Here is an 8,008-nt window from a genome sequence, read left to right on the forward strand (position 1 = left end):
CAACCCACAGACGAAATTAAAATGCATTTCATAATAGAAAATAACACGGTATTTTGAATCCACACAGATGTTTTCCCTAATGAGAAGAAACTTCTACCCCCATTTCCTCTTCCGTTGGGAGCCTGAGTGCTGACGGGAAAATGGAGTTTGGAGTAACTGATATCATGTTCCACTTCTAAATGCACCAGCAGATGGATGTATTACCTTTTGCCAGTGCTGGGGAATTCCGGGGTGATTAATATTTAGTGTCACAGAGAATGAAGCTGTAGTCACAAAGCCTGCACGGGTCTGCTCTAGGTCCGCTGCATACTGGCTGTGGTTGTTTTGCTTGGGTTTTTTTGTGTGATTCCTAACAGTGAGAGTTGTGGTGTCTAACTGTTTCGCCTGCTCTCGAGACCCCTTTCCTCCTCCTGGGTTGCCTTGTTCAGCCTTGATACGAGGGTTTGCGTCTAGTCTTATCCCATGTTGCTTGGCCATGTCTGTTTGATCATGGGGGAAGCCCGTTCTCTGAAGAGAAACCAAGGAGCTGGGGGCAGGGCGGGGCAGTTAGAGCAGAAAAGAGTGGAGGAAGCAAAGCAAGGCTGTGGTCCAGATGCATTGTATGAGAGAAGACATTTTATAATTTCCTCATTTAATATTGTGATGACTATCATTTGTGTTAAGGGTCATGTTGTCTGCCATTGCACACGTGTGTAGGCCAGGGCATAAGTGTATGGGGTTGATGCTCTCCTGCAACCCTTACCTAGGGTCTGAGGACCGAAATCAGATCATCAAGCTTGCTTGGCAGTGCCTCTACCCAGTGAGCAATCTTTCCATCCCATCATGATTTTTTAAAGATATTATTTTTTTCATTTCAGCAAAGTCTAAAATAATAGCACTATATTATCTAGTGAAAATTGTTGAAAGTGAAGTTCTGACATTTTATGATACTTAATCCTTATCCTTAGCAAGGACTACCCAAGCATTTCTTATTATTTTAATTATGCTATGATGCACATACAGGTATTAATCATTTGGATAAAGATCTTTATCATCATCTGGGAAAAATTTTTACAAATGTTTGTTTGTAAATACTCCATATGTTTTTTTCTAATTTTTTCCTCTGTTTAAAATATTCTGAAATTTTAGTGTTGAAATGTCTCACTATGTTTTTGAAATCATTTAAGCACCGATTCTTTCCGGTTTTGTTTATAAGCTTTATACTTTGGCATGCATACATCTACAATTGCTCCATGACCCATGTGGATTAATAACTCTTGCATCAAACTGAAATGCAGCTCTTGCCACATTGCCCAGTGCCTTGAAGTAGATGATCTCTGACATCAGCGGAACTGAAATTTACTTCAATCATTCATTGCTCTGCTCTTTGTTAATTTGACTTGGGTTTTCCACATAACTATATAGTAATATAGTTAATATATAATAATATAATAATATATAGAAATAACAATATAGTCATATTATCAATATATCATTCACAATTATGATATATTATCTAGTTATATATTTTATGTGATACATATAATATTTAATATTGGTATATTATTAGTAACAAATATACTAATTGTTTTACAATTAACTTTTTAATATTATGTGATTACATCATTTCCTCTTCTTCTCTTCAAACCCTCTCATGTACTCCCTTCTCTCTTATGTTACATAAATGTGTATATATGTTTATGTGTGTTTGTGTATGTGTCTCTAAGTGCTTAAACATACATATCCCTAAATACATAAGCACAACCTGCTCAATTTGTTTAATGTTTGCATTTCTGTCAGCTTTAAGTGGTGAATAACTGCACAAGTTACCATTCTAATAATTTTGGGCCACCTAAGGGCTTCACTTATTTATTGTAAATTGAATTAGATACTGATGTGTTTGGGTATAAATCCAACAATGTAATATTTTATTCTCTTACTCCAAAATTTACTAGACATTTCTTTTCCATCATTTCTTATCTTCTTTTGGGATATATATATATATATATAGATAGATAGATAGATAGATATAGATATAGATAGATAAAGATATATAGATAGATAGATTCTTATATTGTTTTTCTCCATTAGCTTTTTTTCCTTTTTAACTATTTCAGTCCTGCACATTCTTTTCTCACTGCTAGGAAGAATTCGCTAACTATAATGTGAGCTAGAATTCCTTGATGATACAAGCATGTTAATTTCATTTTACTACTCCCGTGTTATGCTTGACACGCAATTTTATAAGGTTCTATTACATACCTCATCCATACTTCATTTGTGTTTCTACCATTGTACTATTTATTTATTTATTTATTTATTTATTTATTTATTGCTTTTTGTTTTTTGTTTGTTTGGTTTTTGTCTGTGCTCCCTTCCCTCCCTCTGAGAAAAACATTTAGCTTAGAAGCCTCTGCTGATACTCAATCTTTCTCTATGAGGAAATCTTTTAGGATCTAGTTTTCAAACAATACTCCCACTGTCTTAGGGTTCCTATTGCTGTGAGAAAACACCATGACCAAAAAAGCAACTTGGGGAGGAAAGGGTTATTCATCTTTCACTTCTACATTACTGTTCATCACAAGGAAGTCAGAACTGGAACTTAGGTAGGGCTGGAACCTAGAGGCAGGAGCTGACACAGAAGCCACAGAGGGGTGTGTTGCTTACTGGCTTGCTCAACCTGCTTTCATCTAGAAACCAGGACCATCAGCCTAGTAATGGCAACACCCACTGTGGTCTGGGTCCTCCCCCACTAATCATTAATGTTTTTATTGGATAGTTTATATATTTACATTTTAAATGTTATCCCCTTTCCCACTTTCCCCCTCTCCCTCACCCCTCCCCCTGCTTCTGTGAGGATGCTACCCCTTCCAACTATCCACTCCCACCTCAACACACTGGCATTCCCCTACACTGGGGGAATCAAGCCTTCACAGGGCCAAGGGCTTCTCTTCCTATTGATGCCAGACAATACTATCCTCTGCTACATATGCAGCTAGAGCCATGAGCTCCCCACCCCCACCCCAATGTGTACTTTTTGGTTTGAGGTTTAGTCCCTGAGAGCTCTGGGGGGGTGGGAGAGGATGGCCGTTGGTTGATATTGTTCTTCCTCTAGGGTTGCAAACCCCTTCAGTTCCTTCAGTCTTTTCTTTAATTCCTCTATTGGGGTTCCTGTGCTGAATCTGATGGTTACTGCGAGCATCTTAATTTGTATCAGTAAGACTCTGGCAGAGCCTCTCAGGAGACATCCATATCAGGCTCCTGTCAGCAAGCCCTTCTTGGCATCAGCAATAGTGTCTGGGTTTAGTGGCTACATATGGGATGGATCCCCAGATGGGGCAATCTTGGGATGGCCTTTCCTTCAGTCTCTGATCCACTCATTGTCCCTGTATTTTTTCCCGTGAGTATTTTGTTCCCCCTTCTAAGGACTGATGTATCCACATTTTGGTCTTTGTTCTTAAGCTTCATATGATCTGTGAATTGTATCTTGGGTATTCCAAGCTTTTAGGCTAATATCCACTTATCAGTGAGTGCATACCATGTGTGTTCTTTTGTTGCTGGGTTACCTCACTCAGGATGATATTTTCTAGATTCATCCAATTGCTTAGGAGTTTCATGAAGTCATCGTTTTTAATAGCTGAGTAGTACTCCATTGTGTAAATTTACCACGTTTTCTGTATCCATTCCTCTGTCGAAAGACATCTGGGTTCTTTCCAGCTTCTGGCTATTATAAATAAAGCTGCTATGAACATAGTGGAGCATGTGTCCTTGTTATATGCTGGAGCATCTTTTAGGTATATGCCCATCAGTGGTATAGCTCGGTCCTTAGGTAGTACTATTTCCAATGTTCTGAGAAACTGCCAGACTGATTTCCAAAGTGGTTGTACCAGCTTGCAATCCCACTAACAATAGAGGAGTGTTCCTGTTTCTCCACATCTTTACCAACATCTTGTGTCACCTGAGTCTTGATCTTAGCCATTCTGACTGGTGTGAGGTGGAATCTCAGTGTTGTTTTGATTTGCATTTCCCTGATGACTAAGGATGGTGAACATTTCTTTAGGTATTTCTTGGCCATTCGATATTCCTCAGTTGAGAATTCTTTGTTTAGCTCTGTACCCCATTTTTAATAGCATTATTTGGTTCTATAGAGTCTAACTTCTTGAGTTATTTGAAATTAGCTTTCTATCAGAGGTAGTAGTTTCCCAATCTGTTGGTTGCCATTTTGTCCTATTGACCTGTCTTTTGCCTTACAGAAGCTTTGTAATCTTTGAGGTCCCATATGTGGATTCTTGATCTTAGAGTATAAGCCATTGGTGTTCTGTTCAGGAAATTTTTCTCTGTGCCTATGTGTTTCAGGGTCTTCCCCAGCTTTCTCTAATAGTTTCAGTGTATCTAGTTTTATGTAGAGGTCTTTGAACATTTTCTCAATTGAGGATTCTTCCTCTATGATGACTCTAGCTCGTGCTAACATGACATAAAAGCAGCCAGTACACTCCCTAAGAAAGGAATTTTGACCTAACAACAATGTTTCCCGACATTTTAATGTTGCAAGTTTGTCAAGTCTCATCTGTGTTATTTTAGTTAAGAAGTGAGAAAAGAATTGTGATACAACTCCTTTGAAAGGTTTTTTATTCTCTTTCCCCATTTCTTATACTTTCCCTTCAATGTCATTTTTTAATCAATTTATCATCATCATGTGTGTATGTTTTCTGTGTCCTCAATCTGTTCGAGCCCCCATAATGTTTTATACATGTGAACCTGTATGTCTTTCTAACTATGTATTTCCTTCATCATTGCATATTGTATACATCTTATTCTGCAATATTTCAATTCTTCCTAAATCTTATTAGAAGCTAATTTTTGCATAATCCTTAATCCTGTCTTCTGAACCTCTTTGTCATCCACTTAATGTAGAAGTGAACGTACTCAGAGATTTTGTGATTTATACCTCCATTGAGGTCTGACTTCCCAATTTGCCCTCATTCCTGGTGCATACTCTGCTGGAGTCCAAATCAATGCTTAGAAAGTTTATTGTGCCATTTTCTGTGGCTCTTCACCCAGCATTTCAATTCTGTGTCTCTCAGCAGCGGTCTTCTCTTGTCCGCAATGGTTTCTCACCTACACTATATACCTCAACCAATGATTCAAAAGAAGAGGAACCCCAAATGTTTCCTGCCTATGCTACATGCAGAATAGTATACTTATCAAGTCTGCTCACCCTCTGGAACCCTCCATATCCAAACTCACTTGTCTTGGTAGCTTTCTGGTGTATTCTAACACGTTAAAAAATTTAAATTCTGTCCAGCTTTTATTTTTGCTTGCAGTGGGAGGGTGGTCATCTGTAATCTATTTCTTCTAGGCTAGAAGTATGAGATTCTGGATATTTTTGTAAACTTATGCTAATGATAACTCTTTCAAGAAGCTTTTCTGCTATGAGATCAACATTAAGAATCAGATTCTCTCAACTAAATTCTTCCAAGTGGTGATCAGTGACAAAGACAGTGAAGCCTCCATCACCAGTTTTGGACACTTACCTAATTTACTTTTGCCTCGGTTTTCTCACTTATGAAATATAAATGTTTTGCGGCTTTATTTATTGTTATATATTAAATAATGTCTGTGAACACACACTAATCATGATAGATGTGTTAGTCACCGTCAATGACATGATGGCAACTTTCATTAAATAATGTTACTTGGAGCACATATGCACACAACTAAATCAGGCATTCATAATGCCTGTCTTCTTCATCCTTCTTGATCTCCCACTCAGAGTTTTTGTTCATTATATTACCAAGTGAATGAATGAGTCCAATATTATTTGCGTACTCCCTGGTTGTTTAATTCAGTAAAGTGAAATGGTAATTGATTTCAAATTTCGTGGCAGAGAATACTGTTCTAATTAAAACTTTTATTTTATTGAGAAGTTTATACAGGAGTACTGTATTTACATCACTGGCACTCTTCCCCTCTCTTCCCCCTCCACCCCAACCATATCATTCCTACTTCCTTACAAATCCGTGACCTTTTCTTTAATCAGTATTATTATAAGCTAGTGCTGCTCCTGTGTATAGGAGCTGATAATTTAGGATTGGATAATCTAAGAGGATGCTCCTTTTCTGAGAAAACAGATTCTCTCTGTCTGTCCATCTCTGTTTCTCTCTCTCTCTCTCTCTCTCTCTCTCTCTCTATCTCTATCTCCTTCTCTCAATCTCTTGCAACAGACACTGAATACCAGTGGTTCTTCATCTGTGTCTGGGGCCTTGTGAAATGCACACACACACACACACACACACACACACACACACACCACCCTTTGGCATCTGTCAGGAAAATGTTTCACAAAGAAATGGATCTGAGATTTTCCTTTCATTGTGAAGATATTTTTAACACCTTGATAGCAAAATTATTTTCCATTTTGGAGCTGAAATAAAAGAAAACTAACAATATGAAAACACATGCAAGAGTAAAGGTAAGTTAGCAATCAGACTGGAGTAAGCTCATATTGTAATGATGAACAATTACTTTTGTTTCTAACACAAAAACATCAAAAGACAGAATAATTAAGTCGCTGCAGCCCCAGTTATTTGCTATTGGACACATAAGGCACATTTGAGAGGAGCTAATATCAACAACATGAAATGCAGAGAGGGGAGACTTTCAAAGCATGGAGTTAAGCTGGAAATAAGTTACTCTCACACTAAAACAGATTATCGACATATAATTACTTTAGGCTGTGCTAATCTTTATATCAACCATAGAAAAGAATACCTGTACTAGATTTCTAAATAATGTGAGAGACTAATCAAAACAAAACACTTAAAAAAATCAGGCCAGAAACAGGTAGGTGATCTTCATATTTTCTTTCCTTCTTCTCCAAATCCAACCCCCAGTCTCATCCCCAGCTCTGTACAAGCTTTGCCTTCTACTCCCTCTCTCCCCTCACTCTCCTGGTGGCCCGCCATATGTTCCTTCCTCATATAGTCTCCCTCAGCCCCAGCTTCTAGACCATCCCCAGCTTCTAGACCACCCCCATTTCTAAGTCTCAAATTCCAATACCAAGAAACAAGTTCTGGTTGGGGAATTCCCCCTTGAGGTCACACCTGGTAGGATCTCAGAAGCATTACCTACCAGGCAACACATGGCCACTGTTCTCCTGAGAACCAGACAGAGTGACATAAACCAAGGAATGAACACCAACTGAACATACACAACATCAGGAAGAGCTGAAGAGCTATAGTTACGCTACTTGCTTCCATGGCTGGAGTGGCTTGCAAGTTCTCAGGCTGTCTGTCCTCTTCAATAGGATCATAGATAGACGACACGTAGGTATGTAGAAAAACAGACATAAAAGATAGATGATCTCCTGGTGTTAATAAGAGGTAGATAGATAGAGGTGATTGATTGATAGATGCTGATAGATAAAGGATAGATAGTTAGATGATAGATAGATTATAGACAGATGTTAGATAGATAGATAGATAGATAGATAGATAGATAGATAGATAGATAGATGATAGAGGTATAAATAGATAGATGATAGATGAAATAAATCCCCCTCAAGTTACTGAAAATTTCAGTTAAACAAACATAATCACATGTGAAAACCATAAGCATTTCTCAACAGTAACAATAAACTATCCAAAAGAAATCAAGAAGATAAAATAACATTATCTAGAACAAAAATTCCTTAGGAATAAATTTAACTAAATCTCTGCCCAAAACTCTGAACCAGTAATGAAAGATACTTAATAAGACAAAAATAAAATTTAAAATATTTTTATGAATAGATTAAAAGTCAATGCTCTCTAAATATACTTAGTACCCAAAGTAACATACAGAGTCAATAAAATTTCTAAAATTCCTATAGCATGTTGCACATAATGGAAAATGTAATTTCAAACACACATAAGATCATAAAAAGTTTGCCACTCACAACAATCTTAATCAGAGGGAACAAAGATAAAGTACTTGTAGTATTTGTTTTCAAATTACACATAGGTCAGATACAGACAGAACGCTATAGCAT

Source organism: Rattus rattus, chromosome 3 (assembly GCF_011064425.1).
Source record: "Rattus rattus isolate New Zealand chromosome 3, Rrattus_CSIRO_v1, whole genome shotgun sequence".
NCBI lineage: Eukaryota > Metazoa > Chordata > Mammalia > Rodentia > Muridae > Rattus > Rattus rattus.